Source organism: Fukomys damarensis, unplaced genomic scaffold, assembly GCF_012274545.1.
Source record: "Fukomys damarensis isolate Sample0158 unplaced genomic scaffold, DMR_v1.0_HiC HiC_scaffold_24, whole genome shotgun sequence".
Lineage (NCBI taxonomy): Eukaryota > Metazoa > Chordata > Mammalia > Rodentia > Bathyergidae > Fukomys > Fukomys damarensis.
The window spans coordinates 51,398,352-51,422,295 of NW_022900936.1; the positions used below are offsets into that span (position 1 = coordinate 51,398,352).

General features: G+C 36.9%; 1 long non-coding RNA gene across 2 annotated transcripts in view; it reads left to right on the forward strand.

Moving 5' to 3' along the window:
- Positions 1-1,837: 1,837 nt before the first annotated feature.
- The window catches only part of LOC104866282, a 129,424-nt gene continuing 107,317 nt past the window's right edge, over positions 1,838-23,944 (forward strand). For both annotated transcript variants that reach the window (XR_781409.2, XR_004518803.1), the window contains exon 1: positions 1,838-2,183. This is a non-coding gene — a long non-coding RNA (uncharacterized LOC104866282). The remainder of the gene's footprint in view (positions 2,184-23,944) is intronic.

Sequence of the window (23,944 nt, forward strand, 5' to 3'; positions counted from 1 at the left end):
ATGCATGTATTTTCTAGATCTTGTATTGAAAAGGCTGAGAAGTAATGACAAATCATTTAGCCATGAACATCTGTAAGTGCATATATTGCAGTCTCCAAATATCACTTTCACTGAAAGCCATGAGACTGAGAGTCGAGCACGTCAGAAAGCAATGACCCGATCAAGACATTTGAGGTTGTGTCAAATAAGCAGAAGAGTTAAACATGGTGAATGACAAGCAATTTGAGCTTCAAAATGAGTACTGACTGCAATTACATAAAAATATAAATAAAGATGCAAATAGAATCAGTGGAAAACTAGAATCAATAAATTAAACATAGTAACAAGATATAAAACTACATGTAAAAATCAATATGTTCTTTTTTTAGGCAATAAACAATTATAGGGAAAAATAGAAGAAATGACCCCACTGATACTACAAATATAAAATAGAAATGTCCTGGGAGTAAATTTTACAAGAAATGTGAAAAACCTATATGAGAAAACGTTAATGCTTTTCTGAAAGACACAAAACTGGGACTACTCTAATGAAAGGAAAAACAAACGTTGCTCTTCAACAGGAAAAGTCCAACCTCATAAACTGATGCTAGTTTTTTAAAACTATTTTATGGAGTTAGACTCCTAGTTTAAGCAGTAGAAAATAAATAAGCAAGAATACAAAACAGAAGCAACAATATTAGTGAAGAAGCAGGCCTAAACTTATGAGATTTTTGAAATCACTATAATCCCTATAATTAAAACAGTATAAATTTTATAAATGTGCAGAATAATCAATGGGAAGAATATAAAATACTGACCCAAGTACAATGTGGAAATGTATGATAAAAGTAATGTCTCAAGTCATGGGGGTGGGGGAGGCTTTTTAAAATGAAATGCTGTTAGAACAAGTAAGTAGTCATTTGAAAATAGGTAAAACTGGATATGACAGAACAGTCTAAACTTTTTAAAAAATATCAATTCCAGGAAAAACAACAAACAAAAAAAGCTGGGGATTTATATTTTACCAAGGGGGGGAAACAGATATTTTGGGAACAATAGAGAAAATTAAAATGTACGAACTCTATATTGGGTTACATTAATGGAGCAATGTTTCCTTCCTGATCTTGATTCTATCGGGCAGGAGACAGTAGGGGCAACTCTGCCCCCCTCCACAAATCTGCTTGGCAGTGCGTCTACATTTTTTGGGGGGGGAAACAGATATTTTGGGAACAATCAAGAAAATTAAAATGTACGAACTCTATATTGGGTTACATTAATGGAGCAATGTTTCCTTCCTGATCTTGATTCTATCGGGCAGGAGACAGTAGGGGCAACTCTGCCCCCCTCCACAAATCTGCTTGGCAGTGCGTGGCTACATTTTTGGCAGTCAGAATTAGAGGAGGAAATCCTATTGGCATCTAACCGAGAGAGGCCAGGGATGCTACCCAACTTTTTTTTTTTTTTAAGCAATTTTTAAGCACAGCACATGCCTGCACACGCAGCCCAAACTGTTCTGTCCAAAATGTCAATAGCCTGGTGGTTGAGAAACATTAATGTGAGATATACGAGGTTTAATCTTTTTAAATTGTCTTTTGCCTAGGTCAGATATCAGCAATATTTCCTTAAATATTTAATGGTAAAAGATGAGAACGTTCAGAACTAACTCACGGAATCTTGGGCCCTCAGGCAGGGAGCCTGCAGCTCTTCCCCCTTGGCGCCGAGGGTGGAGCCTGCGCGATGGGAGGAGCCCGAGCGGTGGGTGGAGCCTCGCTAAGGAGGGGTCCGTAGGTGGCTCAGGCGCGTGCGCAGAGCTGCGGGCCGCACCCACGCCCATCTCCTGGCAAAATTCCGGACCCAAGCGCAAGCCAGTGTGAGGCGCGCAGCTGCGGGCGGAAAAGCGGAGGAACTCTGCTCGCTTCTCGGGAATGGTAGCGATGCTTTGTCATTTGGAAGACCGGAGCCGCCCGCTCTTTCGCGGTCCTCGAGGGTTTTGGAGCATCTTTATCGCTCTGGATCCCTGGCCCGGAGGAGCCTGGCTGACCCTGCTTCCAGGCTGGATTCCTGAGGTGAAACTGGACTCCTCGCTCCTGAGTGGATTCTGACTTCTGTGCGCGAGGAGCCCGGTCAGTTCTCCCTTACGTGGGACAGGTGTCGCCCGGCACACTTGTTCCGCACAGGCTCCTTCCCAGGAAGCGCAGACTCAGGTAAAATGTTTAAATACTTCAAGGATTTTCTGTGCAGAGTCTGTAATTAAAGAGTTGGCAAACTTTTTTCTGTGCAGAGCCAGATAGCAGTTAGTTTAGGATTTGCAGGCCAGGAGCTGCCCCGTCACATATTCGTCTCTGTTGGTGCCTGCAACCTTGTAAAATAGAAAAGAACACTCTCAGCTGCGGCCATGCGGACGCGTGAGGATGATGGTGCCTGAGGCCGGTGTTCTCTCTGCCCAGCGTGGGACGAGAGCCCTGGTGAGCGCCTCGGGCTTGTCAGGCTGTCCCTGGAGCAGGACCCAGCTTCGGTGCGTGCCACGACCCTCACGCCCCCAGGTGTGCTCCGGCTTCTTCCTCTCTTGGACATTTGCACCTCCCCCCACCACCACCACACCGGGACTGGTGGCCGTAGCGAGTCCTGGTCGTCGTTCAGGCCACCCCTAAACGTCCAAAACGGCGCCCAGACCTCACCTCCTGTACTCTAAAATGACAGTTGCTTCCCATTTAGGTACAAAAGCCAGTCTCTAAATTGAATGAATTTGAGTAAAAGTAGTACAAGTTATCTCAGACTATTGTATTTTGATGACTTGTTTTCTAATGATAAATGAATACATGTTCACTGTTGTAATTTGGAAAATACTGAAAAGTATATAGAAGAAAATAGGAATTCTCCATAATCCCAACCCACATACAATAACTGTTTGTTTGGAGTCCTGTTTTTTCAGTGCATAATGATAGAACTTACTAAACCACTTCATTTTTTAAAAATACTCCTTGAAACTTTTGTTGAAGTATAGCGTAGAGGAAAATACACACATTATAAATATAGTTCAGTAAGCTTTTGGACTAACACAGACTTGCAGCCACAATTTAAATAAAGAAATAAAGTTTTATAGGAATCCTTCATCTCCCTACCCAGGTAGAAACAACTTCTGAAATATAGCCACAATTTTATCCTTAGATATATAGGTGAGTTTTGTCTTTCCTTAAATACCAATGAATTACTCAGTAACTGTTCTATAGTATTTGATTTCTTTCACACCACATTTTTTGAGTTCATGCATGTTTTTATTTTTCTTTTCTGTGTGGCATTGAACACATGCAGTTTATCCTTTATACTGCTGTTTTTCTTAATTATAGTGTTGGGATATGACTTACATACCATACAATTCATCCATTTAATCTATACAATTCAGTTTTGTTAGTATATTTACAGACATGTGTAGCCATTACTACAGTCAAATTTAGAACATTTTCTTCACTTAAAAAGCAACTCCATCCCCTTAAACTTTCACATCCAATACCACCTTCCTATTTTTTTCAGTCCCAAGCAACCACTTATCTTTTTTTCTATTAAGAACTCTTTGGAGTATTTCACAAAGATTGAATCATACAATTGGGAGGTCTTTTGTGCTTGGTTCCTCATACTGATATTGAACATTCACATTATTTTCATCTATACATATTTCTTTTGACATTGATACCTGAAAGGAATGTTTCAGGTACAGAGTATGTTTATGGATCAGTTGTGTTTATAGTACCAGGTATTCTTACAGATTTACAGTGCCACTGGCTTTTGTCATGAGTTCCCACTGCTCCATGTCTTCACCAGCATTCAGTGGTTTTATGGTCCATGATGACTGTTAATAAAGAGCATCTTTCTTAAGGTAATTTTCCCTTAAGATAGCATCTTTAGTAATGGGCCTTTTAGGTATTTCTATTACGTTGTTTGTCATTTTGTACTGGATTTATATATTTTAAATGAGTACTACAAACACCTTTCCCTAATCCGTGGTTTGCATTTTAACTATCTCATTGCTACATTTTGATAAATGTAAATTTTAAAACTTTTTCAATGGTTTATGCTTTTGCTCACCTGTAAGAAATTGTTGCTTACTGCTAAGGTCACCAGAACATTCTCCGGTTAGCATTTGGAAACTTGTTTTCCTCTGAATGTTTCTAATCTGCTAACCACTTAAGAGATGGTTTTTTCAGTATGATGTGAAAAAGGTTTTCTTTTTAATTTAACTAACCAGTTGCCCTAAACTTTTCTTTGAAAAGTAATCCTTTCTCACTGCTCTACAGTATCACTTTTATGACAGTATCCATTTGTCATAAATCAAAAGGAACTGACCTGAAGATGTTGGTATTAGCAGGTAAAGAATATAAAATAACCTTGACAAATGTAGTGAGGATTTTGCCAAGAGTAGATATAATAAATGAAGATATAGATAATTTTAAGAGAAATACAAATAATACTTTAGAAAAGGAAATGGAAATCCTAGAGGTGAAAAAATATAATAACCTAAACCATTTGATGAGATTATCAGTAAATTGTACACATAGAAGAGAGAACCAGTAAACTTGAAGACAGATCCAGTACAAATCATCTAAAGTTGAAGTATACAGAGAAATAATTTTTTAAAATAGTAGCATCAATAACTTGTGAAGTATTATCAGACAGGTTTATACACATGAAGGTAGACTTCCAGAAGGCAAAGAGAAAGAGAATATGAACCACAACAATATTAGCAAATCTTTTCAATATGACCAAATATATTTTATCCAGAATCTTTCCTTATTTTCAATGGAGAATTGATACTAATCACCTAGTTTGTTATACATGGAATATTGAAGTCATCATAAATAATTACAAAGTTTTACCTCTATGTGAATAAGCCATAGGACATTTTGAAGTCACACAATCTACAGAAAATATCTTGTCAGATGGAACTGTCCTGAACATAGTTATGCTTGTAGTATGAATACCGTCTATCACTAAAAATGGCCAGTAGCACCACTTCAATCTTGATAATGTCAAAATGTCCTCACCATTTTTCAAAACTTCCCTGGGTGTTTAATGTGGTCCCACATGACTACCACCACTTCCTTATGCAGGGCCTTTCTAAACCCCTCTTCTCATGCTCCTGTTTAGCAAACCACACTGGCCTCTCCAACTCAAGGCTTTAGGGATTGCTTTTCCTTCTTCCAGAGTGTTCTTACTACAAATATCCTATGGCTGATTCTTTTCTTGTCCTCAGGTCTTCATTCAAATGTCATTTTCTCAGTGACACCTGTAGATAAAGCAAAAAGCTTGCACACTCCCTTTAAGTAGTAGTTTGCCAGGTTACCATAATTAATACACTAACATAATGGCTTAAATAGCATAAATTTCTTTTCTTAGTTGTGGAGGCTAAAAAAATCTAAGATCAAAGTTTCAGATGGTTTGGTTTCTTCTCAGACTTTTGCCCTAGGTTTATAGTTGCCACCTCTGGCTGTGTCTTCCTATGGTTTCTCCTCTGTGCTTGGGCACTCCCGATGTCGCTTTTTTTTTATTATTAATTTTATTGGTACATTTAAATTATACAATAAAATGACATTTATCATTGGAAATGTGCACCTTTACATAATCCATCTTGATTCCTATTTTTCCCCATTCCCTTTCCATCCTTTCAATCCCTCCACCCCTCCCTATCTACTTTTTATTTTTCTCATATTAATTCCATTCCCTTCTTTCCTTTCCCCTGATGTCTCTTTGTCCAGATATCTCCTGTAAGTATACTGGTGCTAGCTGCTTTAGATTATAAGCCACCTTGAGGGGCTCATTTTAATGCAGCCACCTTATCTCCAAATGTGCTTACATTATGGGGAACTGGGGGGTTAGGACTTCAACATGAGGAATTTTTGGACAAAATATAATTCATCCTAAAACACTAGTCTCAGTTTATTTTTTAATCTATAGTCCATACTTTAAATACAGTGAATTTATATTATGCAATTTGCTTACTGTTTCACTTTGTGTTCCACTAGAATATAGGCTCTATAGGGAGAGATTTTAATTAATTTTGTTCTCTTGGACAGACCCTCAAGCGAGTAAATAATTATAATTGTCAAGGTTAGCCTAAAGCTACCTTAATTTATTCCTAATGTAACTCCTTATATTTTCTAGGGCATTTCCGCATTTCTTCATGACTGAAGAAATCCCCATCTATATTCCTATAAAGCATGCATTTTTAATGTATATTCAAATTTTTTAGCAAAAATAATTATAAAAACCAAAGATCCTCCTTTTTGGCAAAGAGCATAAGAAATGTTATGTTTTCTTCCAAAGCAACAAAAACTTCATTTAAGTAGTCTGAGAGCTTTTCCATATTACAGTCATATAACCTTTCAAATTGCTGAGCACCCCCTTGCACCAAACAAATGCTTAACCATCATCACAGAGAAATTTTCTTTGTAAGCTAATTTGTACCACCTTTTGTTTTCTTTAGGTGGTAAGGCTCAGAATGAACGTTGACAATTCAAAAACGAAAAAGATGGAAATTACCAACCATGCTGTCACCTGAATCAGTGTTTCTTTGTAGCATTCATACAGAGTAAAACAAAATTATATTCCTGCATTATATAATCTACAAACAACCTACTTACCTACTGTTTTAATCTAGGTTATTCTTGAAAGCGGAGCCTAAGACAAATATAGATACATTCTTTTGGGAAATCTGATCCCAGGGAGCAGGAATGAAAGATAGAGGAGTGAATAGGGAGAAGGGGGAAAGAAGGCCCAAGTCAAATAAGGTAGTGTTCTCCATGGTCCATTATTGTTAATTGTTACATAATACAGACTTCCCAAGATTCTTACTAAGTTTTGTTTCAGTGTTCTTCTGCCAGCAAGAAAAAAAGCAAAAACATTTATCTGTCCGAGCATTTCTTCTCTGTTACAGGCTGTTCCCATGGGGTTTTAACTCTTCTAACCCTCTGGGCTGCAAGACAGTGTTTATAGGGACTATGGCAGCACACATTGCTTCATTAGAGAAGCCTTGGAACAGGAAGGCGAGGTTCTTGGTACGTGCTTAACTACAGTGGGGCATTCTGAGCACAGATCAGGGTAAAACTTTCTAGAACTGTTTGCTAGAGCTATGGCTAGAATCAGATGTTAAAAACACGAGACAGTACACGAGAGACATAAAACAACATAACATGCTGTTAGACCTGTCTAAATCTGTCTCCTCGCTTCTTTCTGTAATCAGAAGTCAGTGTGTATGATAAGGTTGACAGAAGAGTGAAATAGTAAGGTTAAATATATTAGAAGTTCTGTGTTTATGGCTGTCTTAATCTTGAGTCATGTGTATAAGGAAAGGAATGTGACAGTAGAACCTGAGAAATTTAAAAGAAAATTATTCTACTTCACCATTGGGAAGAGATATTAGATGTCTTTTAATCTTATGCAGTTTCAGAAATAGTTATAAATTTTTTTTAGAAAAATGAAAAATAAAATTAAACATTTCTTATGTCTTCCATGACCTTCATGATCAATGTCATTAACTTTCCCTAAGGTACTGTTTTCTACTATCATGTAGCACTCATGATACAGTCATTATAATTAATGAAGAGAAACTGGTATGAACACAAGAAGAAACTATTGAGATAATTTCCATCACAGGGCTTGCCATTAATATTGGTTGGAATATGGGAAAACTGATTTAACTTGCAATTCTTCTATGAATATCATCTTACCAGAAATAGTCATATCATCATCATCCCCTTACTTGATTAGGAAATGCTATTAATTGGATAAAGCTTTTGAGTCATTCAGCCTAGTACATTTTAAATTCCTCCTAAATGCTATGTATCGTCACTATATACATATAAATAAGACAATATAAAATATTACATCCAAAAACTTCAGAATTTGTACTCTTTGAAGGTGTACTCAAAAATATTTAGCAGAACTCACTGTAGGCTAACAAATAAGTAGAGTCTAAATATTTCAAAAGATTAAAATAATATTTAGTATGAATTTAACCAGAGAGCAATTACATAAAGGTAACAAAAAAATTTCCCAAATTCCCATAATGTAAGGAGCATATTCCTTATGATCCAGGAACCAAATAATGAATCACATTAGATTTAGAAATACTTTGAAATGAATTATAATTTTAAAAGGTACCCATACTCCTAACTCACTATGAAAGCAAGTGCTTATGTAAAACTTATAGCTCTAAAAATATATGCTAGAACTTTTATGAAAAGGTTGACTGTCAGTGTTTAAGAAAGAAGGGAATATAATAGTTTGAGCACCTTTTCAGACTCTAGAAACCTGGTAGCAAAGGACTGATCACTGGGACAGGGGAGCAAGGTGAGACTCCAGTAGCCTTACCTTCAGTAGATAAGCACAACGTCACTCTGCAGAGGGGAGGGAGAAAGTTGAGCAGAGCAGTCTTGCTGACTTGACACAGACTAGATTTGAGACTGGGATGGCTTGAAGTTTCTGAGCAGACTATCAATGAGGAAGTTATTCAGAGAAAAAAAATTCCATAATCACATAGTGATCCCTTTGTATCCACTGCTGAACACTAAGCTAAAAAAAAACCAACAAGAACCACGTGGTGGTACATGCCTGCAATCCCATTTACTTGAGGGACTGAGATAGGATAATCAAAAGTTCAAGGCTAGCCTACCCAATTTAGCAAGACCTCTCAAAAAATAAAAAGCCTGGATTTGAGCCTCAGTGCTGAGGAAAAAAAAAAAAAAGGTAGCATGAGACTAGAAAACATTTCATTCCATCTGGCCATAATGGAAAAACCTAAGAACTCCAGGCATTCACAAAAGATCCCTGAAAGGTTGTATGGTTATATGTATCAGTAGGTATAAACTGACCTGACAAATCTACACCTTCCCTTTCCCCAAAAAATCTTAAAAACAAGCCTGAGTAGAAGGTGTAGGGAAGGTGGGATGAATAGGGGAACGGTAATAAGGGAAAATCAAAAAATGTGAGATAAAGAAAAGATGGGAGTAAAGTGCTTGTAGATGGGGAGTGGAGGAGGGGGTGAAGGGAGGGCAGGGACAAGGGGAAAAATGAGAACCAAGACCTGTCATGTAGAGGTACAAGATCCCAACAATGAATGTAACTACTGTATCCCTAAAATGTACCAATAAACCCAATTAAAGCTGAAAAAAAAAAGCCTGAGTAATGTAAAGCTCATAAGTAAATACCTGCCAGAACAAAATCCAAATTTGTTCTAGTCCTCCAGACAGCACATACAAAGAGACAAGAGGTTCATTTTGGGAGTTAGCTGTAAGGGATGAAACAGATGGGCAGCCAGGGGAGATAGAGTCTTCAGACTATACCTGTCTACCCTTTATAAAGTTTTAACAATTTACTTCATGTGTGTCTATTTGACTGGGTCACAGGATGCCCAGGCACCTGATTAAATTTCCGTGAGCGTGTTTCTAGAAGGGATAGCATTTGAATTGATGAACTGAGTAAAGCAGATTATGGTTCCCAGTGTAGGTGGGCATCAGCCATTTTGTTGCATGTGTAAGTGATACAAAAAGGTGGAGAAAAGTTAAATTCTTTCTCTGTCTGACTCATTGGGATCTAGTTTTTGCCCTTGGACTACACATCATCAATGATTCTCAAGACTACATGGGACTGATCTTCATGCATGCAGATGTATGAGTCAGTTATTCATAGGAGAGAGAGAAAGAAGGAGTGGGGAGAGGGAGGATGCTTGTGCTACTTAGTCTAGTTTAAAGTTAGCTGATGAAGAACAGTCAAGCCACTTTTTTACTGAAGGAGTTTCCTAACTCAGGAATAAGCTTGATTCTGTATACCTGTTTCACTCAGTCATTGTGTTAATGGAAACAACTCGTGGGGGATGTTGCTTTGGCATGAAAACGTCCCTGGACTGAGAGAGCAGTAGCTGGGACCTCTGCAAGAAATCCAAGTGGTGCATTTTCACAAGTAGCACAGTTCACCCTTTGTGCTGCATATCTCTATTCAGGCCTGGCTGCTAGAAAGATCACTATGTGCTAGTGTCAACTCTGACCCTAAGCCAGCAGTGGCAAACCTATGGCACTTGCGCTGCGGCAGGCACACAGCCCTCGCTGTTGGCATGCACATGAGCCAAGTTTCTGCAGCATCACCCCAGCTGCTGAGCATGGGATAACAGTGCACATAGGGGAAGTGTTGGCACTTTGTGATAAGTAGGTGGGTTTGGGTTAACGGTGTAGTCACTCAGTCTCTAAAAGTTGCACCATCAATCTCTTGCCCTAGGCCAAGAATCCTAGAAATGTCTGCATGTTTTCTTTCTTTTCTTTTTCTTTCTTTTTTTTTTTCTTTTTTTCCTATTTTAGTACTGGGGATTGAACTCAGGACCTTACAATTACTAGGCAGGCATGGCTCCACTGAGCTAGATCCCTGGCCCTACAAGTTTTCTTTTGACAATGTATAATCATGCTAGTAAATGGCCATAACCCATTTCGGATCTTGAGGATCTATAACAGTCCATCTGTGCCATTGTGTAACAGAGTCCTACGGTCTCGGCCACCTCTTCCATCTTTGGGTTTGTTATCTGAAAACCCCCTCCATTTGGGGGCTGAGTGAGGATTTGTGATAGTTCATTGGGGCCAATATCCTCAACCTCCTGCTTTTTCATGCTTGCATTCTTTGTTTACAGATGGTAAGAAACATCCTTGTTACTTGCTTGTCTGTTTTGCCCTTAGGGGTGTTACCTTCAATTAATCATCTCCCAAATACCCTGTGAGTCAAGCCCACTTAACTCCCCTCCAATTCCACCAGTAGTTACAGTAATTACAGCCTCTTGGCTTTTTGTAGTTAAGTGCCAGTCCTTAGTCCTTCAGGGCCCTCTATTACTTCAGGGCCCATTACCCCTGAATGATGTTTACAAGCCCAGCTCTGTGACCGCCTCATCATCAACACTGTTTAAAAAGAGTCCCCACTTACCTTAGTGATACTGGTGCCTTCTCATAGACACATTCTTGGTGACCTTAGTGAATTGTGTGGCTTCTGGGTCCTCCCTCCCTTGAAACAAAACTGTGTCCCTCAGCTTCTCTATTACCTCTCCCTCTTACCATTTTTAGGATAATGTGGGCAATTCCATTTTGCTCAATGATTGATGTCCCTATTTTTAGGTTTCTAAGAACTACTCTATCAGAGAATTCACTCTATTTCCCGGGGGTCTAGCTAGAATGATATCTTAGTTCATGTGTGCTGCTATAACAAAATATCTGAAACTGGGTAATTCATAAAGAGCAAACATTTATTTCTCACAGTTGTTGAGGATGGAAAATCCAAGATCAAAGCCTGGCAGCTTTGATGTCCAGTGAGGGCCTTGTCTTTGCTTCCAAGCTATATCCTCTGTAGGGGCTAAATATTGTGTCTTCACATGGCAGAAGAAATGACAGGCAAAAAGGGCCTTGATTGTTCTTTTCAAATGTCATGAATCCCATTCATGAGGGTTCTGCTCCATAACTTAATCATCTTACAAAGTCACCACCTCTTGATGCTGTCACATCAGTGATTAAATTTCAGCACATGAATTTTGGAAGACATGGACATCACAGCCCATGATAAGTACTGTACCCCAATAAAATGTCCCTACATAAATACATTCTTGTTTTCCTAGACTTACATTCTGGCCCTTAAACAAAGTACCATTAAAATATAGTCCCAGGAATAACTCCTTGGCTCTTTACCAAACATGCTTTTTCCTTTTTCTGATTTTTCAATCCTGAGGATCCAACCAGGGGCACTTCACCACTGAAGGATATCCCTAGCCTGTTTTACCTTTTATTTTGAGACAAGGTCTTGATAACTTGGTCAGGTAGACCTTGTGATCCTCTTGCCTCATGAGTAGCTGGGATGATAGGCATGCCTATCCTAGCATAGCATATTTCTTGCCAATCCTTCAGTTTAAATTCTTTTTCTTCCCTTATCAGATCTCACACTTCTCCACACATTTTTGTGATAAATTTAATTACAATCATCTTCCTAGCAGAAGGAGAAAAGTACTAGAGAGATTTCATGAGTGTACACCTATTTATTGCCTTGTCAAGGAGAGGCCGCTAGACATGTTCCAAAATAGAGGAAGTAAATAGCTTTGCACAAAGTGCTATTCAGGTTTATCTGACTTTATTGATAATTTTTTTCAAAAGTTTAAGAGAAAAAAATACCAAGCTTGCACAGTTTTTCAATTGAATAGGAAAATGGAGAATAGAAAATAGAAAAATAAAGAGACTAGTATATTATGAAGTTTAACATTTGAAAATAATGTCATATGTCAGTGGCTGGAGAGAGAGTGAACAAACAAACCACTCATTAACAATACCAATTATCAGCAAACTAGGAACAGAGGGAACTTTTCTAACCTGACAAAGGGAAATTTACACATAAACGGGGCACTGTGGAACATGTTCGTAATCCAGCACTCAGAAGTGATCACAAATTTGAGCCCAGCCTGGGCAACTTAGCAACTTTGTGAGACTGTCTCAAAATTAGAAACAAAAACATTAATAACAGTAAAAGCCAGGGAGGTTGCTCAGAACAAAGGCCCTAAGATGAATCCCATATACGGGGAGGGGTGAACCTACAGGTAGTAGACCTCGAATCTCCCTTTGGTATTGTGATGTTCACTCTCATCACCTGTGTTCAGTGTCACACTTGATGTCCTATGCACAACAATGGAGTGGGAAGAAAGAAAAAACAGAAATAAATAAGGGGAAAAGAAGAAAATTGTCACTGATCACATTTGTTTATATAGAAATCTTGGAATCTATAAACTGAAAAGGACTATGTGAATTTAGCAAGGTCAAAATACCAAATGATTGGCCAGGTGTGATGGCACATGCCTGCAATCCATCACTCAGGAGGCAGAGGCAGAAAGATTGCTGTGGGTTCAAGGCCATCCTGGGCTACATGGTGAGTTCAAGGCCAGTCTGCACTACATAGTGAGACCTGCCTTAAAAAAAAAAAAATCAAATGATGCAGTAACCTTATACTGGATCAATTGGATAAGTAAAAATATTTAAAATTTATAGTAGTATCTAAAGCAACAAATACGTAAGAATAAATTAATTCTAAAATTTACAATTTTTAACATGCTGGAACCAGCAAACTTTACTAAGACAATTAAAGATTTAAATAAATGGAGATATAATGATAATGAATGGAAGACTTCATATTTTAAAGATCCATGTTTTGAAAATGCTCCAAATTATAGAGTCAATGTCAACCCAATCAGAATCTATGGGGAATTTTTATTTTTGAGGAAATTAATAAATGTATATGGAAATAAAACTATACAGTAGGCAAGAAAGTCTTGAAGAACAAGAAGCTAGAATAAACCTATTAGTACTAGATATCAACACTCCTCCTAAAGCTATAGAAATGAAGATAATGTCATATTTGTACAAAGATAATACTGGTAGATGAATGGAATAGAATGCAGCAAAACTATGAGTATTATTCTCTAGAGTTACTGTTTTCTACTCCAGTACCTACCCAAGTTTATTCCCTGACTCAGACTAATTTATAAGCTTAATGTCTTGAAAAACCACAGAAGATCCATCAAAACAAATATGCAAAAGAAAAAATATGCAAAGGGAAATTTAATTATTGGCTTTTGGGTTTCCAAGGACCAAAATCATAGCATTAAATTTAGAGTTGGGGAAGAATAGTTGGTGAGCCAGCTCTCTCCACACCCTACCTCCTTCAAACTCAGTCAGAGGAAGAAAATAATAACAATCTCAGCACAAGGTGAGAACATGCTAAATCACAGTTGAAGAAAAAGCAGGAGAGCTAATTACTGGTGGTGGTTTCTGAAAACAATGTCAATATTCCAAGTTAAAGCATCAAAGATCTCCCAGAAAGAAAATGTTCATGGTATAAGAATGAAGAGACCAGTCCTTTTACGTGGTAAACCTGTGAGATAAAGTTCCAGAGCATTGGTCTAGGCACTGTGGTATTAAATATTGAATTAGAAGCACCTGCAATGAGTGCCTAGGCACATGATTCTTACACTTCTCTATGGTCATTTTCGGACCAGGAGATCAAGAAAGAGTTTTCTGTTCTTTTGTTTTTGTTTTTTATTTTCTTGATGGCTTAAGAATGTTAGAGAAACAATCCTAACACCTAAAAGTCCTGAAAGTCTCTTGTCAGAGAGACAGAACTCTTTTGTGAAAGGATCCTGAATTTTATTAGATGGCAGAATGGAGATATCAGTGAAGACCTGAAGAGATCATGTTTCTTTCTGTTGGTGCTAACCACGGATGGATGCCAATCAGGAATCAGGTACCATGATGTCACCGAAGTCCTTAGGTGGAAAAGGAATGCTATGGTCTGAATTTTTGCGTCCCCTGTTCATAAATTTATATATTAATTATAACCCCCAAAGTAGTGATATCAGAAATGAGGTCTTTGGGGCCAGGGATTTAGCTCAGTGGTTCCGCCACCTGCCTCGCAAGCTCAAGAGCCTGAGTTCATTCCTCGGTAACAAAAAAAAGAAGAAAAAAGAAAAAAAAAATGAGGTCTTTAAGAAGTAAATGGGATTTGTCCCCTTATAAAACAATCCCAAGGGAACTCATTTACCCCTTCCATATGACAACATAGTGAAAATCAGTGATCCATAAACAGTTAAGTGACCTGTCACACAGAATCTATCAGCACTTTCACCTTGGTTTTCTCAGCTTTCAGAAGTGTATGAAATAATTTTTTGTTATTTATAATCTATGCAGGATATAGCATCTGTTATGATAGCCCCAACAAAATAAGACAGAGAAGATGTTGTATTAACTTATTTTAAACTGAATATTTATATTTACCTGAAAAATATCTAAAGTTAATGACTTCGTAGTGGTGATGGCGGAGGTGGCGGCGGCGGCGGCGGCGGCGGCGGTGGTGTGTGTGTGTGTGTGTGTGTGTGTGTGTGTGTTTGGCACCAAAGTGAAGGACAGTTTAAAAAATAAAGTAAGTTCAATTATGGAAAAATAAAGCCAGCTTTCCATACACCTGAGTATATGACTTTCAAGTCCATAACTAATTTTCAGGTAGACCTGATATACTACTGTTAAAGGACAGATGAAGCTGGAACAAAACATCTTTATGCAGTTCTCCCAACACAGCCTGCAAGGCACTGTATGATTGAGGGGATCTTTATCAAATTAAGCATGTAAAATACTAGTTCATAGGATATACATTGATGTTAGGACAGAAATAAAATCAGGAAATTTTTCAGTGCCAGATTCTCAAATCCATTTATATGTGAATGTTTAGTGTACCTCTCTAAAAGAGATATGACCTATTCCATTTGGCAACATTATGATGTACAACCTAGATCTCTCCTCAAAGCAAAACTTACTGTGTATTACTGGATGAACTGTTAGCAAGCAACCACAGTTGTAAGAACTGACCCAGAAAGGCCTCAGCTACAGAGAATCACTTTACCTAAGGTTACATCCAGCCTTCCGGGGCTCATATCAGTGATTGAAAAGTGCAGGAACGCAAAGTTGTTCTCTTAACTATTTCAGGACAGCTCTGAACGCCATTCCAACTCCAGAGCTCCCTGTGATGTTAGCCAAGGCTGTTACTGGACCAGCTTTACAACTCAGCTTCTTATTTTACCAGTTCTGCCTCTTCTCTTTACTATAAGTATCTGTCCAAAAGCAAATCTTAAAAATAACCAGCAATTTAAACTGTATCTGAGAGTCTCAGAAAATATCTTCTGAACAACTAAGTCTGAGACCTTCCACTTTGTAATTCTATTTTCCCACAAAATACTTTTTTCATAGAGTACTAAAAAACATAGGATTTAAGAAATCTATTCTGGCTGCTATAATTGGAGATGTAAGAACTGGATAAGTACTTTTTGGGAAGTGTGTGTGTGTGTGTGTGTGTGTGTGTGTGTGTGTGTGTGTGTGTGCACACATTAGAGAAGGAAGTGTCTGGACCTTGAACCTCAGCCCATGAATTCCTTTGAATTTTGAAACTGACCCAGTATTGAGATGTCCCTTTCTAATGTTCAAATTAATACTGAACAAGTCATCTATTAAGGTACATGATAAGGAGCTAAATATTATATGATCTATGCAAATAAAGTTCCCTTTCTTTGTAAAATGTTTAAGTCTCTAAGGTGATCAGTGGTTTTGGATAAAATGCAATCATTTCTGTCCAACCCATATAAATATTTTGCATTCACAGCTGCCTTGGATATTTAGTGGGAAAAGAAAAGGGAAAGTATGATGAAAGCCTTTGAAAATTTGTTTCCAAGAAATAAGCATGCAGTAAGAATTCCATAAAACTAAAAAAAATCCTATAAACTGGAGCATCTTTCCAAAAAAATCTAGTGGATTACAGTGCACTGCACTTATTAAAATATTTGTGTTTGTCAAGGCAATAGCTTGCTGTTCTTTCAAGACATGCCTCTATCACCAAACCACCCCCCAAAAATGGAATGAATTTTTTAACAAATGCTTGAAATAATTACATTTATATTTTGGTATAATTATATTTATATTTTGAAACAGGGAGATGGCTTGAAAGTCTAACAAATATCTAAATCATCAGAGACAATGAGCTATCAGACTCCAGGACTGGCATAGAGCAGATTCCAAATAAGATGAGATGCATGCAGCCTCTACAAATTTGGCTTGGGGAGGAGTTCGCTTCAGCTCACTTGAATAAGCTACTGTCTATGGCTCACAAGGGTCCTGTTCTTAATGAGGTGGTGCATAGCAGCAGCACACTGTGAATCCAAATAGCAGATGGCAACACTGTTGAGTAGGCTGGCAGTCTGATGTCTAGCCACCAACTGGCAGCAATCATTATTAAACTGATTCTCGTGCACAGGGAAAATCTTCACAAGAGTCTTAGCAAATGTGAGCAGCAAGAAGCATGTTATCTGCTATTCCTATCTACTGTGGATGCTAAATATATTTTTTTAAATATTCTCTGAGGCCACCTACGTGAAGAAATTATGTGCTGCATGAATCGGAGCCCTATTCTTTTACTATGTACTCATGGACCATTAAACATGATACTATGATTTCTCTATCTGGTAAATAGCTTTACTTGAAGGAGATAGCTTCACAACATTCACCCTGTAGACTTGTTGCAAATATTCAATAATAGATCCTCACAAACTCTTTTTTAAAAGATCTTGTGTAAATATTCTTGTGACGCTTATAATAATACATTCTGTATCACATAACAAATAGATGACCTAACTGAGTCAGGTCCATCCAACTGAGGCAGGTAACTATCTCACAGTGAAAAGCCCTGTTTAATCGTACTAGGTTAGGGAAGAAGATTAAGTAATCTTTAAGTAAGCCCTTTCACAAGAAAATAAACCTTGAGGACATTAATTTTAAAAGTTCTATCTTTGCAAGTAAAAAATCTGAGCAAATGGCATCTTCTCTTCTCAAATGTTTAAAAGATCTATTATTTTTAACCAATAATGTTAATTTCTATGACTCTGTATATTAATTATGAAGCCCCAAGGTAAAGCTTTTATAAGGAAAAAACAAAGCCCTGCTTCATTCACTTAGAAAATACTTGTACTTAAATTAAAAATAAATAAATAAAGAATCCTAGCTGTTCTGTAAACCTTCATTAAATTTTCTTCCTAAAATTAAGGTCTTAGAATTCCTTTTATGTCACATGCTTATAACAAGGAAAAAACACCATAGACAAATGTTGAAATATGTACATATTACAAGCACATATTTCATTATACATTTTTTTATCATTTTTTCACAGGACTTGCTGAATTTTATTCCCAGACCTTTTTAGTTTTAGTTTTTATTTTGAGATAGGGTCTTGCTAAGTTGCCCCACCAGTCTCAAACTTGTGATCCTCCTGCCTTAGCCTCCCAAATAGCTGGGATCACGGGCACATGCTACCATGTATAGTTAATGTAATTTTTAAATGGAAACAAAATATAAAACTTTTTTAAATATAGTTTTCAGAATACTCTGAATGGATTCTCTTTGGTTTCAGCAATTTGATAAACCAATCCAGGCTGTGATATGATTTGTAACTTCTAAAGCATTGCTTATGTCATAAAATATAGGGGCAATTCTATTACAAAGTTAGACTCCCTAGCCCTAATAGCTGAGATTAAGAGCAAGTTCACACATCATTATTCAAATCTCCAGCATTCTTTTGAAACAAGAAATAAAATGCCAAAATTCATAATGTACTTTTTTATTTGAGACCAAAAAAAAAAAAAAAAAAGGCAGATCAATGCAAAATCTCATTGCTTGTCCCCTGGTTGCCTTACAAGAAATAAATTAAGCCAATGTCAGAAAAGAGATGCCTATACCTTGTTTTGTGTAGGAAAATAGTGCCATGAATAAAGGAAGTCTGAAAATGATTTCCTAAAAATAATAGGAATCTCTCAAAATATTGAGCAGTCTATCAGACCACCAATAGCTATGTTTTTAATCAAACGTTACAAAATGCTAGCTAGAATGAATAGGTGTATGTTTAGTATAAAAGAAAATCAATCATAATTTAAGGCTAGTTTAAAGAATGTAATCCCCAATACTCTGATACAATGATAAAGACTTAAAAGTGAATAAGTATATTGATCACAATATTACAGATGCTCAATTTCAGTCAGCCCACTATCAAATGCTGGAAGTTCATTCCTAAAAGTTTATATGTAGCAAGTAGCTGTGTTCTGTTTTGCCATTCTTCACAAAAACTACCCCCATCAAGGGCATCTGTGATGCTCATCTTGCCAAAAGTCTCATTCTCAGGTTCTTATTTAATCTCTGAGAGGTTTTGAATCAATTGATAACTACCATAATTTTAAAATATCTTTTTGGGTTGATTTCTAGGACAGCAGTGCACATGCCTGATTTTCTTCATCCTATACTGGAAATTTGTTGTCCTGTCCTGTTCAGCTCTTTTTCACACTCCTGAACCTTTGACATCTGAATGTTCTTAGCTCTTCTGCTTTGTACCCTTTGATATTAAAATGAACTTAGACATCTTGCTATGTACACTATATGTGTATGTCAGGTTTACCGTACAATACTAATACATAGTGGAGCCTCACATATTGCAAAGGAATAAATGAATGTAAGAATCACACGCTCAGTTTTGATTAGATGCACCTAGTATGTGCAAAAGCATATATATCTATTAGCTCAGGTCATGGTACATGACTAATCTCAGTGCTCTGTGAGGCTGAGGTTAGAGGATGACAAGTTAGAGACCTGCCTAGGAAACTTAGCAACTTTGTGACACCCTGTTGCAAATTTTAAAAATTAAAAACGGGCTTGGAATATATGTTAGTGTGAAGTCCCTAGGTCAATCCCCAGTACCAAAGGAGGGGGAAAAACACACATTGACTAAGTATCAGAGATGGAACTTGTATTCCTGATGTCCTGATCCTAAGACCATGCATTTGACTTAGTGCTATACTTATTGATAAGCACATAAGAAAATAAGGATAGGAATCCTAGTCCATCCTGGACCTCTGCTACAATGATGTAATCTTGAGGTTGATGGCTCTGATTGTAGTCAGACAACAAATGTTACTTTTCTTACATTCTAAAAGAAAAAGGCCTATCCTCATCTATAATATGGAAATGAAAATATTAAGTGGTTAATTGTAAGTTAAAATAAGATAATGGATAGGCAAAATATAAATTTCCATACCAGCAGTATGGATCATTCTCCTCCATGGTTATTACCACTGAGAGATACTAAAAGAATGGCTAAAATAGAGAAACCAGTAATCCCCTTACTCGTAGACTTAGTTTAGGCGCAAAAGGAAAATAAGAAAGAGCTAGACCATCCTTTTTTTTTACATAACTCTGTTAATTGTGGAAGTGGAAGGAAAAGGAAGTAATGTAATATAGTTCCGATATAAAAGATAGATGCCTACTACACAGCTACAGAATTAAAAGCTCATTAACTTAGCTATACTGTATTTTCTGTTTTAAAAGGAATGCCATGAGGACAAAAGTCTGCTGATGTTGTGAAATAAAACTGTTAGCTGGCAGTAAGTTTGTTTTTTTAACTGTGTGGTTTCCCTTCCATTGATCCCAGAGACATTACAATTAGCATATCCTAGGGGTGACTGGAGACAGAGTAGGTGGGAAATTGGATTAATAAGAAAGCATGGAGGAAGGTAATCTTGGGACCTCTTATTCTGTATAATGTACTTTTTACAATTTTTAAACTGTAATCAGGTAGCTTAGATCAGAATGTTTTCAAAATTCACTTTCACCATTGAATTCTAGATTATAGTATCAAATTATTGTAAAAATAGTGATCTAGGTGAACTTTAATTGTGAGACTTCACTTAAAATCTTTACAAAGGGTACCATCCTCCTTTCATAGCAGTATAAATTTGATGTCTCTCTTAGGGAGAATAAGGCTTCCAACTGCAGATTTCCAGGTTTTCTGATCCTATTTTTGTCTACTGTGAATATCAGAAGACATTTAACTTAGTTAATCAAAAGTACTTCCTAATTAAAGAAGGTAGAGGGATAGCCTACTATTCAGAGCTTCCAAGGCAGATGAATATTTAAATTTTGGTTCAGTTTCTTCGCAAATAAAAGCTCAGCTCCATTGCACTCCTTGTTTAAATGGATACAGTCCTTGAAAGGTAGTTATGATGGTTCTAGAAAAGTGTACTTAAAGTGATTAGATTGCCTGGCACAAAGTGAGCTTTCAAGAAAGCATGACTGTTATCATTATAGTCATTAATCATTGGTATGCTGATATGAAAATTGGCTGTAATTTTATTTTCACTAGTTTTTATTTATGAAAAGAGAAATGCATATGTACTTAGGACCTATTTTAGAGATTTAGGAATTCATCCAACAGTTACTTTGTTTTAATCTGTGTTTGTGCTGCTAAAACAGAATACCTAGACTGAGTAACTTATAATGAACAGATTTCTCATAGTTCTGGAAACCAAGAGTTCTAGTATCAAGGCTCCACCATCTGCTAAGAGCATTCTTTCTTTCCTTTCTCTTTTCTTTCTTTCTTTCTTTCTTTCTTTCTTTCTTTCTTTCTTTCTTTCTTTCTTTCCTTCCTTCCTTCCTTCCATTCTCTCTCTTTCTTCCCCCCTCTCTTTTTTCTTTCTTTCTTCTTTTGTACCAGGGATCAAACTTGGGACCTTGCACTTGCAAGGCAGGTGTCAGAACCACTGAGCTAAATCCCCAGCCTTTCTGAGACCTTTCTTGTTGCAGCATCACCTGGAAGAGATGGCGAGAGAGAGAGAGAGAGAGAGAGAGAGCAAGAAGGGGCCAAACTTGCCTTTTAATAATAGGACTGCTCCCAACCCTGTTGGTGGGATCTTCATGGTCTAATCATCCTTTAAAGGTCCAATCTCATGTTATCGTTATAATGGCAATTAAATTTCACCATGAAATTTGGAGAGGACAAACATTTAAACCATTCCATACAAGTCCTTTTTTGGCTTTAATAATTAATGAGCCCAGGGAACATTTATTGAGCATTTATATGTGCTAAGTGTCATGAGTCTTGAGTCCAGAAAAAGTTCAAAAATAAATATGAAGCACAGTTTGGAGTTTATAGAGAATGTGAAAAATAATGTCGTGAAGAAAAATAAACATCCCAAAAGAGACATAAATAAAATGTGTTAGGAATTCAGAGCAAGTGATTCTGTGTGAAAAAAAATCTGCAAAAGTATCAGGAAAGATGTGGCATTTGATCTGAGCCTTAGAATAGGCACAGATTTTAGACATGCAGAGGTTGAGGAAGAAGTAATCAAATAAATGGGTGATTTATAAATAATACTTTAAAAATCTTGCCATTGTTTTATCCTTGGATATTAGCATGGTGATGTGAGCATTAAACATGATCACTGAAGGGGAGGGCAGCTGATAACAAATATGCAACCAGATGATGGAAGGCTTTAATATTTGGACTCTAGGCAGTCCTTTTAGAGAAATTTCAAAAACACTAACCCTATAGTAAAGTTAAAAGCAAAAGCTAGAAGTATGGATGTAAATAGGAAGTAACTCAGAACATGTATATTGTTAAGAGTGAATAAACGGCTTCTAAAGTACTGTCTAGTATTGTTTTAAATGAACTTAAAGGGAGTAAGTCCGGAAATAAGGTCTTACGGACATGAGGCTCTTTGGGTAGGTCTGAAGTGAAGTAATGAGGGCCAGCATTGAGGCAGAAAGAGATAAATGAAAGCCAAGATGGTGCTCCAGATTTTCATACCTATCTTCTACCTGCCACAAAGGCAGGAGAATGGGTTAATTTTTTAAGACTAGCGATAATGAATCCCATCTCTGTCGTTTGTACATACAGATGTGTATTTCAATTGTAAAATTATACCCAAAATAAATGGTTAAAGTGAATGCAAGCATAGTTTATCTGACACACTCACATGTAAGCCACAAATGCGTGTGAGCAGTGTTCTTTGTTTTCCATTTTGACATCCTGTGTGTTTGCCTTATGTTGCCTGTGTCTTCCTCAAGAATTTTCAGTAATTCCTCTTTTGGAGTATAAGTCACTTGACAATTTCTGAGCCCATTTCATAGTTGCAACCAGCAAGGCATATTCTACTTTTCATTTGGCTCTTTCTCACATACTGACACTGCTTTTTTTTCTTTTCTTTTCTTTCTTTTTTTTTTTTGTACTGGGGATTGAAATCAGGACCTTGTGCTTACAAGGCAGGCAAGGTGCCACTAAGCTAAATCCCCAGCACAGAGGTCAGGGATCAAATTAGAGCACATTTTTTTTTTTTGTACCAGAGATCGAACTCAGGACCTTGCACTTCATTTCCTTGATCTCTATAAGAATGTTCTTATCTCTATAATAATAACTCTATATGTGTCTTTTCATTGTAAATATACTGAGTATATAACAATACTTAAAATATAAAAGGTTACAGAACAAGTAAAAAGCTGAAAGGGCACCAAGATTGGACAATATTTCCTAATAAAAACATGAGAATATTTATCTTGAGATATAGAGAGATTATCCTAAGCGATCTCTGTAATTAAAAAATACTATGAGTGATACACTCACACATAACTGCAGATAATATATAGAGGTATATAAGTGTGAAATTTGTCATACTGACATCCCTCCAAATCTTGATCCTTTCCATCCCGCAACTCCATTCTATCATTCTTCCATTTATTAAAGTCAGGAAGAACACCTAACATGTCCTTTCCCCTAACCTCTAAAAAACTTTCCTGATTATATTCTACTAACTAAAATTCTCGTGCTGTTACCCAGTGTCACCCAAAGTTGGGGGGAGGGTTGTTTGTTTTTTGTTTTTCTGTTCCAAAATGAGATACAATGCAAATTACTTATCAAGGTCTAAATGTCCATTACTCATAACCACGTTACAGCTCATCTGTCCTTCTCCCTTACTATCCTTTGTTCTCACTGTACCCTCTGCTTGGAATGGTTCAACTGGGGGTAGATGTGAATAAGAACCTTGAGGATCATTCCTCTAAGGAGCCTACAGTACTCTCTGCTGCCCATCCTTTCTTTAAGTATTTATTACATATCTTAAATAGTTGTATAACTTTCCTATCTCTACCACTAGACTTAATAAAGGCCTTGAAATTAGACACATTGCCTCATCTATCACAGTGTGAAAGTCAAAGCCATCTGCCACCTTTAGGAACACATAAAGTTTACTGTAAATATTAAGATAACTCTACTACTCAAGTGTCTCATTGGCATAACTTTACTACTCAAGTAATTCCTACCCAGGAAAATTATATTGGAAATGACAATATTGATCATCCCAGAAACTTCTGTAAAATCCATCAACTTTTCCATAGAAAATATAAACCAACAGTGTATAAAATAACACTCTAAATAATAAACGTAAATTAAATGTATTAAAATTATGATAGTATCATAGTGAATGGAGGAGATATATTACTGAATAAAATGTTCAGACTAATTTACAATACACTCTATTCATTCTTTTTATAGTGTCTGA